Source organism: Strigops habroptila, chromosome 6 (genome assembly GCF_004027225.2).
Source record: "Strigops habroptila isolate Jane chromosome 6, bStrHab1.2.pri, whole genome shotgun sequence".
In the NCBI taxonomy this organism is placed as follows: domain Eukaryota; kingdom Metazoa; phylum Chordata; class Aves; order Psittaciformes; family Psittacidae; genus Strigops; species Strigops habroptila.
In genome coordinates this window covers 3,471,661-3,482,830 of record NC_044282.2, presented here as the reverse complement: position 1 = coordinate 3,482,830, position 11,170 = coordinate 3,471,661, and positions in this window count along the sequence as shown.

Here is an 11,170-nt window from a genome sequence, read left to right as displayed (position 1 = left end):
CATGCATGTGGCACTCAGCATGAGCAAAGGAAGAGGCTTTGTTTGAATGCTGTAGCCCAGGAACCTAATTATTTTTCCTCCACCAACTCTTCAAGTTCCCTTTGCAACAAAGTACCACCTCCTACATGCCCCTCTCACACAAATATTCACGTGTGACTGTGCTCTGCTTACTCTCTGAAATACACATCTTTCTTTCAGAGGTCAAAGAGAAGTCCTACCTGTCAAATTCCAGCTTGAGCATGGATCAAGCAAGACCTATCCCAAGACAGGTCCATGTAAGTGGTCTTGGCGATGGCCATTTGGCCTTTCAGTGGCCCTTTGCACAGGTGTATAGCCATCCCGGACCCATTTAAACCTAGAGTAACCTACCAAAATGAAGGGAAAACAGGTTCAGTCAAGTTCTTGTTTAATGGAGAGTAGATATTTGGCTCAAATTCCTATTAACCTTTTTCTTCACTGTAATTATAACTTAATAATGTTGTCAGTGGGAATTCTTTTGATTTCTGAAAAGAATTTAAATTATCATTTCAGCATGTGCCACTAATTAAAAATGAAGAGGCAAAGGAGCCAGCGCAAAAATAAAGGAAATACCAGAGTGTGAGGAGTTTCCCACCTATACCCTGCAATTCTCCAGCTCTCTATGCACAGAGTCCCTGGGGTTCAACTCCCACAGGTCTGACATATGTGACAGCTATAAGCTTAAATTTATAATGTGCCACAGCTTGGACTGGCACTTTGGGAAAAATCATTATAGCCTGAATGAAAGAGCCAGACTTTGTAGCTGGGAGCCAAAATGAAAAGTCTGCTGAGGGTAAAGCACAAAGCAGAACACTGAATATTCTGTAGCACAGAGCGATCCTTAAAAAAAGCCAGGAGGCTTTTTCTTAGTATTTTCAATCTTGATCCTTATCCAGGCCAGCTAAGTCAATGGCAATCAGCCCTCCCTCAAGCCCACACAGTCAGGCACGTAAGCAAAGGGTGCTTCTGTAGGGTTGTGACTGGAGCATCAGAATTATCACCTCCTCTTACTCCTACCACATCTAACTGTATTTCTACCTCAGCCTTGACATAGGGGTGATACAAAGGACAGAAAAAACATCCTTGTTCCTTGAAATCTATTTTAAATGTTGGGGTTTGTTTTTTTTTTTTAAAAAGGCATGCGAAAAATACTTCGGTTCAGAAAAGAATGATTTTGAGGCACTGTTTTGCATCTTGCTTGTCAACTGGTTCCACAGCATGGGTGGAGCCAGCCGATAGCCCAGTCTTTGCTCAGGAGCAATGGTGACATTTTGCCTGGGTGGCCAAGGAAAGACACTGGCCACATCTTTCAATCACCAGGCTGATGTCTTAATTCAAAAGAAAAGTTGTTATTTCCTGACCAAATGCACTTGTTCCCCTTGTTTGCCTCTTTTCTTTGAACTTGACTTCGATGTCTCAGCAGTTTTCACTAAAGACCTTGGTATCAGCACGAACTTGTCGGTGACATTTTTCTCTCAGTGACTGATGCTAGTAAGGTAATGAAGACAAACCGTAGAAGTCCAAATTCTGCTTTCAGCCATGTTTGCGAGCTGGCATTGGTTATACAGCTCATTGTTAAGGGCTGTAAAATATCTTCACTCTGCTATTACTTTTCCATAAATTATTTGTGATCAGGTAGGGGTTTTTTTATTACAATTCCACTTGATTCATGACATTTCTTCAAGGCATTTTTCCAATCCAGTTGAGTATCCGAACAATTGCTGATTTATTTTTTTTTTAACAGAGCCTCTGCTTCCCAGACTGCACAGATCCACACTTGCAGACTAGCTTGACTCACCCTCAAGGAAATTTCATTTCATGGGCAAACAACTTCTACTACTTGATTAAATCACTACTCATCGCTCCAAGACGCTCTTCATGCGCACATCTGTCAGAAAAGCCCTCTCAAACAGCGAAGAAGAAGAAAGTTTCAGGAAGCTCTCCCCAAACAGGTTTCTACACTAACCATAGAGACCACCTCTGCATCTCCCGGTTCCTGCCGGCCCAGCTGCAAGCCTGCCGTGGCCCTCCCGATAAAGTCAGCCCCCAGAGAGTCTTGAAAGGGTGCCTGCAGGTGTGCTTTCCTGCCTGTGCCTCTCTCCCCGCTGCCTCTAATGTTTCATTAACTCTCTCATCAGCGTACATCACCATAGGAGTTATCTGAAGGCGAAGAGAGGCCCTGACTGTTTAAGTGATGGGGTTTTGGTATCTGTGCTCCTATGAGCTCAAGGCGGAGACCTCAGAGGCGCCGGCTCAGCCTTCCTGTGCAGATAAAGCTGCTGCTATCCTGTGCTGCCAGCAGGGAAAATGAAATCTCCATGGGGTTATAGCTCCTGCCTGCCCAGCCAAGCCTTGCTGCACCTAAGGATTCAATAGAGAAACAGCCGTGTTTTGCTGTCCAAAGTCCTAAAATATATTTCTGTGAAATAATAAAGAGCTTATACTCAGCTTTTCTTTTCTGCTCTGCTCATCCTCCTGGCCACCCCTTCTGTCCCTGTGGTTCTCTCTGGCAGGTTCAGCTCCATTTCACCAAGGCACACAGCCCACATGTGGTCTGGCTCAAACCCTGCTGAAAACTGATTGAAACAAGTTGCCAGTCTCCACAACATCAGTGAGCCCAAGCCAAAGCTTTGTCAGGGTTAAGGACGTGGACCATTTCCCTGCCCATGGCTGATGGGCCCCTGCTACTCCCACTCAAGACAGTGCTCCTGTTATCCCCCGGTTAAGGACCACCTTCTCTGAAAAGCGACCTCTGTATCTCAAGTTAACACCCTCCAGCCAAGCCCCATCTGTGCACAAAGGCCTTTCACTGGACGTGATTTGCCCCAGGCTGGGAGACCCACCAGGAATGGGCAGGACAGGCCATGTTACACTCAGCTTTGGCACCCTCTCAGCACCTGCCTGCTTGTCCAGGACAGGGATGACTTCTCCTGCTGCCCCATGTAGATCCCACCGTGGCACCCCAGGAGCAGTAACTCATGGGGAGACCTCTTGAGCTAGCACCGATGCAGGCACACACTTAACTTTCTCTAATCAAAGAGGTTAGAGTAATCCTTTCCTCACCAACCTCTGATTTGTAGCCACATCCTCTAACAGAAAACCCATAACAAATACAAACGCAGTTCGTATGGTGATAAGCTACAGAACTGATGTGATAGTCACTCCTTCATCAGCGCTCTGAAAAACATTGCTTCCTAGCACGGCCTTTCATTGCATCCAGTTGACATAGCTGCTCTTCGGATCTCAAAACAAGCTCCACTGCCACAAGAGAGGAAGGAACCTGACACACACCTGCCCCGTGATTTTGCCACAGGCATCACAAAGCAACAAACTTGCTTACATGGTGATTACATTTAAATGCTGGATTTTTTTCCACCCCTATTGTTAAATTGCCACTTATGAGGTTTGCTATGCTGTCTGTCCGACATCCAAAAAATACCTGTTACCATCCTCTCTGGCAATTGATCAATGGAGCAAGTAGAATTTTATGTGACATCTTGAATGGATTGAATGTGAAATTTTAAATGATGCCTTGGTTTGCCTTCCTATCAGAGCGGTACAAGCTCTTCTTCCTTCCTCTTTAACACCCATAACCAACTTTTATTGAAAGGATTTCAAGTAACAGAAACCTGCTTTTCCCTAGAGCACAGGAAGTTGTCCAGAAGGCTTAATGTCCCAAACATTCTCCTGTACTATCTTGAAGCTGACGCTGAGGGTGCTACAGCTTCAGCGTTGCTATGTAAAAGCAGGTTTCCACATCCTACTCCAAACTTCCCAGTAGAACCAGGCTTTGTGGAAGAAGGAGACCCCAACCGTTACATGGGTAGGTTTCGACTTACCAGATACCTGTTTTCTGTGCACACAGGCTGGCAAAGGTCACCCTGATTCTGGAGCAGTGTTCAGGTGTTACAGTGATGAGGATGTTATGAGAAGTTGCATGTAGAATAACACAGCTGAGTAACATGGTGTGTTGCCCTTACTGTTTCCAAGTCCTTGAATCTCCCGAGGAAGTTCGCATTCATTAGAGAGCTGCTGGAAGTCAGCAAAAGAGAAGCATTGACTTCCTGGGAAGTGGTGATTTTTCTTTACATTTACTTATGTTAAGTAAGTGCCTGCAACTATATCCATGTATCTCTCTCTATATATGCTTACTTATTCTATCAAAAATAAAGGATGTTTTACTGAGGAGGCCCAAATCCCAACCAGCAGTCTGAACCTACTACAGGCTGTATATTGGGTGCTTTTGCCATGGAGACTCTTGGCTGCCAGAACAAAAACCGTAAAGGATAGAATTCAGGCAAACACGAGACTCGGAGCTCAGAAAAAGAGAAAACGATCCAAACAAGAGGTTGCTGTGAGAACATCTTCTATGATGAGAACTGAAACTGCAAGTCACTGGTTTTCATTGAAAGCAGTGCAACCAAGAGTCTGAAATCAGTCATGTCCCCCAACTGATGAGTCGTCTGAAATCCGCTGCCTTCCAGAACACATGGATCCTGAGATCTCTCAGCTTCCTCATTTATGATCACAGATTTCTGTAAAAGGGTACTTAATTATTAAAGATAAATTGTTATTATTATTAATATTAATAATAATAACATAGACACCATAGAGAATAACATACACTGAAGTTGTCCAAGATGTTTTCTTTTCCCGAGTGAATAACAGATTATTTTTTTAATTTATGTTGTAAGTGATTTCACACAAAGGCATTTGTCTTAGAAGCTAGGTCGTCAGAGGTTTGTCCAGATACACTGCACTTTAGAGTACACTGGACTTAATTTCCCAACTGTGTTTTAACCCAATTCTTCCATGCCTGATGCAAGAGTTTCCATCCAAGTCAATGGGAGCAATCATGTGAATAACACATGCAGGTTTTGGCCTGAAAATCCCTACCACCCTCATTTGTGGGTCAAGGTTGGTCTGCATGGAGAAAAGCACAATGCAGTGCCAACAGTGAATGGCCTTTACATGGTCCATTTCCAAGAGATACAATGATACCACCAAATCACCAGGACTGCACGCACATAATGAAAAGTGACAGTGCAGTCATTTGTGAAGGATATAAGACAGCCATGGTAGTTAGGGCAACATTTGCATAATCACATTAACTTTGAGGACCTACTTTAAAACTGACCTAACAATGGCTGTCATTGTTCAAAGCCACAGCTGTCTATGCTGATGGCACAACAAGCTTGGTCAACTTGTGTCGCAGCCATCTTCTTCAGGATGTTTTAGAAAGTTTGACTGCAAAAAATCATGGGCTCCAGGACATCCTGTGAATGTTTGGCCTCCCATCATGGTTTGGGTATCTGGGAATCCATGGCTTTCAGAGCCGCGCAACAGTTGCGCTTTCGTTGAGACTGATGTAATTTATTACACAGCTTTATTTTTCAGAATTGTTCATCAAGGCTGTGTGAAAAAGCACACGGAGATTACTTATTAGCTGCTAAGAACATTAGAAAACACAGATAGCCTGAGCCCTGGTTATTTTCATCTTGTGCGAGTTACTGCTAAGATTTGAAACAAATCAGAACTTGCACTCCAGACATGACACTTCACCCACGTGCTCCTTCTACACAGAGGGAAAAGTGGACCATTTCCACCTTCGTACATGCCTTGCACAATCATCCCACGCTGTAAAACTGCTGATATTCAGCCAAAAATGCACCTGGCGAATGTTCTTCAGTAGAAAAATATTTACTTAAATTATCAGCACATTTCAGGGTAGTTGGCCGTATGCAAAGTTCTGATGAAAAACCAGACTTAGCTCAGAATTCTTTTTCTTGTTCTCTTTGTTTTAGAAAGGCAGCCTTGTCCACCTTGAAAAACATGTTTATTTTAAGTATTTTCAGGATTCTCAGACAAGCAAAGTGGTACTGGATTAGCTGCAGGGAACTCAAAGTTTCAGTTAGAGTGTGTCTTCTTTGAATAACACTAACCACAGGTAGAAAAATGACTAGAGCACACACTCTAGACTGGAAAACAAATAAAAAGAAATATTGAAGAAAAAAAACCCAGTTGTAGCAAAAACGGTTCAGCCCTTTCTGAGAATGAGGTTGAGGAAAACTAGTTTCTCCTTGCCCTGGTAGGCCTAGTTAGCATAGCTGCTAACATGAGCCTGTGAACTTTAACTGACTTTTTGTTTTGCATTGCATATACCTGCGATTAAAAATCCATTTAGGCTCCCCACTGTCATTTGGTCTTCAACCATGATACCCAGCTAAAATATTGTTGCAATGCTTTCATTTAAGAAACTCTCCTGCCTCCATGCTGTGTGTCAGAGACTCGAAATTTCAAGTGGGAGTGTCATTTGTAACTCTTATTGCTATGAAGATCCATATAAGTATGACCAAGTCATAGAAATCATAGACCAGTTTGGGTTGGAAGGATCTTTGAAGATCACCTAGTTCCAACCTCCCTCTCACTTCATTTGGCTGAGGACCACCAGAGGCTCCCTCCAGCACGGCAGCTCCTCTCCTTGTAGCACACAGCGCCTATTTGAGGTTGCAGCTGGCCATCTGTGACCCTGGTCCTTGCTGTCAGGGGCTGGTGAGGTGTCACACAGCAGCTCAGCTCAGCTGCCTCGGTCTCTGAGGGGACCCCCTGCTGCCCCTTGCTAAGCCTACATGGGAAGAAGGAGGTTACCTGGCGTGAATGCGGGGAGATAAAGAGCAAGGTGGGTGTAAAGGCAAGTTGGAAGCAATGGGAACTACTGGCTAGGAGCGAGATGTAAATGAGTGTATGAGCGTGTGCACACACAGAAATGTGACTGTGTAATTAAGATTAGTATTATAACGCATATACAGAAAAGTGGGGAGTGAGGAGAGGGTGAATTAATTGCATGGAGAACCTCAATTCTGACTCCCCTAACTTTGAAGTTCTGCACTCCCAAACCTTAATGATCTTTTAATTTATACTTTAAATGATGATTTACCTTTTGATTATTCAAAAGATGGGCAACATTTTACACCAACACTTTACATTCAAGCCAAGTAATTGAAAAGATGCAAATGCCTTTGCTGAAGAGATATGCAGAATGCCCTTCTGAGTAAAGCACAGGTAAAGTGAGTAAGCATATTAATATAGGCAAAGTTAACTAACCACACTATTATTTATATTTTAGGCACTTAGTTCATTAAGAGGATCAGCATTTTTTCCTCATACTCATATCTGAACATATGAAGGCTACTGGAATAGCTCAATAGCATTACAAGAGAACTTCAGATAGAGCGAAGATAGGGATGAGATCTGTTGAAACTTCTTCAGAAACACCTGTGCTGTTTCAGCATTTCTCTACTATTTCAGTACTTCAGAAACCCCAATACCTTGGGACTGAAAGAAAATACAGCTTTATATCACTTAGGCTCACATACATCTCCCACACCAAGGAAAGCATCAGAGGTGAGTACTGTTGAAAGTAAAAAATTCGATGGTCGTGCAATACTGTCTTCTGACAATCAGAATCAACCTTGGGCAGGGAAAATGATATAACACCTTCATTTGATCTTATTTTAAGTATTCCAAGAACTATGGTAATCCCTTTAATTCAAGTCAATGTCAGGATTCATTACATAATTTTTACTTTTAGAAATCAGAGCTGTGTTACTCATACACTCCCATGGATTTGGTTATTACTGAAAACAGACCTATTGCAATGGATTAACTAGGTATTTCATTATACAAAAGTCTTATATAGATTTGTGCAGGGATCCAGAACTGAATGGATGTTTTAAATTTTTCAACTTGACAAGGATGACATTAGTACCCCCGGGATTTCTGTCTGGAAAAAATCTGAATATTTCCTGGGAAAGACCAAAATGTGCAGAGCGCAAAGAGATGAACTAGGGAATCTATTAATGTGCTCAGTAGGCTGAGTACCAAACCCCATCTCATCATCAGACATGTCTAGTACCACCCATCTATGAAGAATATTTCTGCATTCACGCTACAAAACGCATGCTATCAGATGCCATTCCCAGTTCACCCTCACATACAAGCCTATTCAATACAGGCTCAAAACAAAGCTTTACCAAGTGAAAGGCTAACAGCAAAACAGCATGGCATTTAACTCAGGCCTTCTCCACTAACTCGGCCCATCCAAAGTTTGTACACCTGAAAAGGAAGTTTGGTTCAGAAAATCACACTTCTCTTTCAGACTCAGTCCATCTGAGGTAAAAAGTTGCTCATTTGTATAAGCAATCAGCATTCACTTTCCTCGGTTACCACTATTTGCTGACAGATTAGAGTATTTCAGGTTCGGGCCACACCATTTTACACAGACTATATTGCTTACAGTAAATGCATGCCTGCATTGGAGAACAATTTGAAATTATGTCAAATAGGAGCTCACAACAGCATAAAATTGCCTATTTATGAATAGCGCCTATGGTGAAAAGCACAGACTGTAAACATTACATTAAATTTAACTTGTCTGTAAGACAGTAATCAGCTATTACTAACACATCTGGATGTAAATTAGGCACAAGAATAGCATTGTAACTGCTTCATGTAACTCTCCAAACCAAAGTGAAACAGTGAGGTCATTTATCTTAATGATGTCAATATTCTGCCAAACATAAGATAAAATTGTAGAGTGTGGATAGAAACAGAAACCCATTCAAGCACCATGCAACATGCAAGTCCTCATCAGCTGTCATAGAATCAATCATAGAATGAACGGTTTGGGTTGGAAGGGCCTTAAAGACAACCTAGTTCTAACCCCCCACTCCTCACTCCAGGCCATGGGCACTATCACAAAAAGTGGCTCATTTACAACAGAGTAAGACAAGGTTTATAGGGAGAGCAATATTTTTATCAGACTACCTGGTACAGCTTCTTAGACCAATGGTTGAACTAATGCAAAGATATTACAGACTTTGATTTTCCCCGTAGCAGAAATCAGAATCTCACTTGCACCCTTAGGCAATCACAGCTACAAGAGCATTCACTAATTACATGACACACATGGGATGAAGTCCCATGACTACACATCAAACTAGTGGCGCAAAATGAGTATTGGCAAGACCCTCCTACACAAAATTAGATGTGCCATTAACACCACTCATTATAAAGTCTAAATAGCACAGATGCATAGGAGCATGCTGTATGTATATAAAACTAGGCAACATCCTCGGTCCAACTATTACCCTATTTTGCCTTACACAGCAGATGGTGGTACCTGTTGTAGAGACAGGTGAGATCTATCTGCAAACCAGCTAAGTGTTTTCTGCAGTGGTGGTGAAGAGAGCAAGTCGTTCTTTCTGGGGTACTGCATGCCTTGACATGTGAGATTTTGTTAATCTTTCTTAATACCAAATGTTATTTTATAGCCAAGTACCCATGTTATGCACATAAAGATACACTGCTCAAAGACTGATTACCATTAGAAGGGCAGCCCAAAGTAAAATTTAATACACACACACACCACCCAGCTACCTTCTCCAAATCCCCCATATACTTCATTGCAATATGCATGGGGGCTATTTTCAGCTGCTGTAACTTGTTGATCTCCCTTTAGCAACTTCTGTATTTTTTCCTCTTTTTGTTGTGCTTTGAATGTGTGGGTTTGTAGAGCAGTGATGTAGAACAACCACCTTAGGAAACAACCTAAATTAAGGATCTATTGATATTATTACAAAAAAGGGAAAAAATCAGATGTCTTTTGCTGCTGATAGTATTTTCAAAGCCCACAGAAACAGTGCATAGCTCTTCAACTTTTCCGTTGGACATTTTCAGTTTTTCCTCCTGCTAAAAAAAAACCAGTCTCCTTTCATGGAGACTGTTATCCTACAAGTCTTCTTTTCCACTCATATTTAAATATCTCAGCTCTTAAATCTGCTATTAAACTATTGTTTATTTCCATCACAACAGCAGGCAAAAATGTCAAGGAGAGCCTTATTGTACAACACAGTGTAACACAATCCCAGAAAGTTCCCATTGTGTTAAGCAGAATTTGCAGTTACGAGATCTATTTAATAGTATTGTATTTTTGTGAGAATAGATCTCGCCCCTTCAAAGAGTCCGTGCATTATCTGCTGCTCTGCGATGGGCAGTGAAGGTACCTTCATGGGCAGGTGGGACTATTTATTTTCATCATACACTAGCACATTATGACATAAACCTATAGGGTCTCTGTCAGAACTTCTTTTGTGAGCATACATCAAGCCGTACGGTTAGAGCTCCTGAGCGATCTTTTGCCTTGCATTGGATTATTGGAAGAGCTACAACAGCTCTTCTGTCGAGGAACTACACTAATGATATTGATTGGTATGTGTTATACAGTGGCGGCTTGTCTCTTCTGCCTACGGTCACTCAGTTTGGGATTCTTTCCATGCATTCATTGTCTCTTTCAAAAGAGCAAAAAAAAGAGAAAGAAGGGAGGGAGGGAAAAATCTCAAGCTATTTCTTTCGAGTCCAGACCTCCATGCAGTGGCCAGGCACGCACGGCCTCTTTTGTGCTCTGCCATGTTATGTGGCAATGCAACAGCTTTGATCCCCAGGAGAGCTGAGGCGGAAGTTGGTCTTCACCATTAAATTTTTTTTATAGATAGCAAAGTCCATCCTTCCACCTGCATCCAAAACACTGAGGCAGCTGGCAGAACAAAGTGCTAGAGAAAAATAGTTGACCAGAATCTATCTGAAATTGCCAGCATACAGGTGCAGTCTTGTTTTTCATCTCAGTCGCAGCAGTCCCTAGTGACTGTCAATGTTTTACTGAGACTAATTAACCCTTTTTTGCCTAGGATGAATCAGAGGGAAAAAAAACAAACCAAACAAACAAAACCCTCACCAACCTGCCACTCAAGCTTAAACGAGTAGAGAAATGCAATAATCACGCCTAGTCCAGAACTGTGCCACAAATAAAAAGGTTGCTATAAGAGCAAAAAAGAAACTGCAAAAGTATGGGAAACTTTGCATCTTAGGATTGTTGAGATTGCTCCAAGGTTAGCATGCTACTTCTAACACCTGAATGAGGTGGTAAAGATAAACAGAGAAATCACCCACTGCTGAAGCACCGCCAACTCCTGAGTGTAAAGGAGCAGTTGTTAAACAAGGAATAGTAAAACTGAACAATAAACTTGGATAAGCGCTGTAGACAGGAAGTCAGGAAATATAAACAACTGAACTGAAGATAAGAATTTCAGGATAG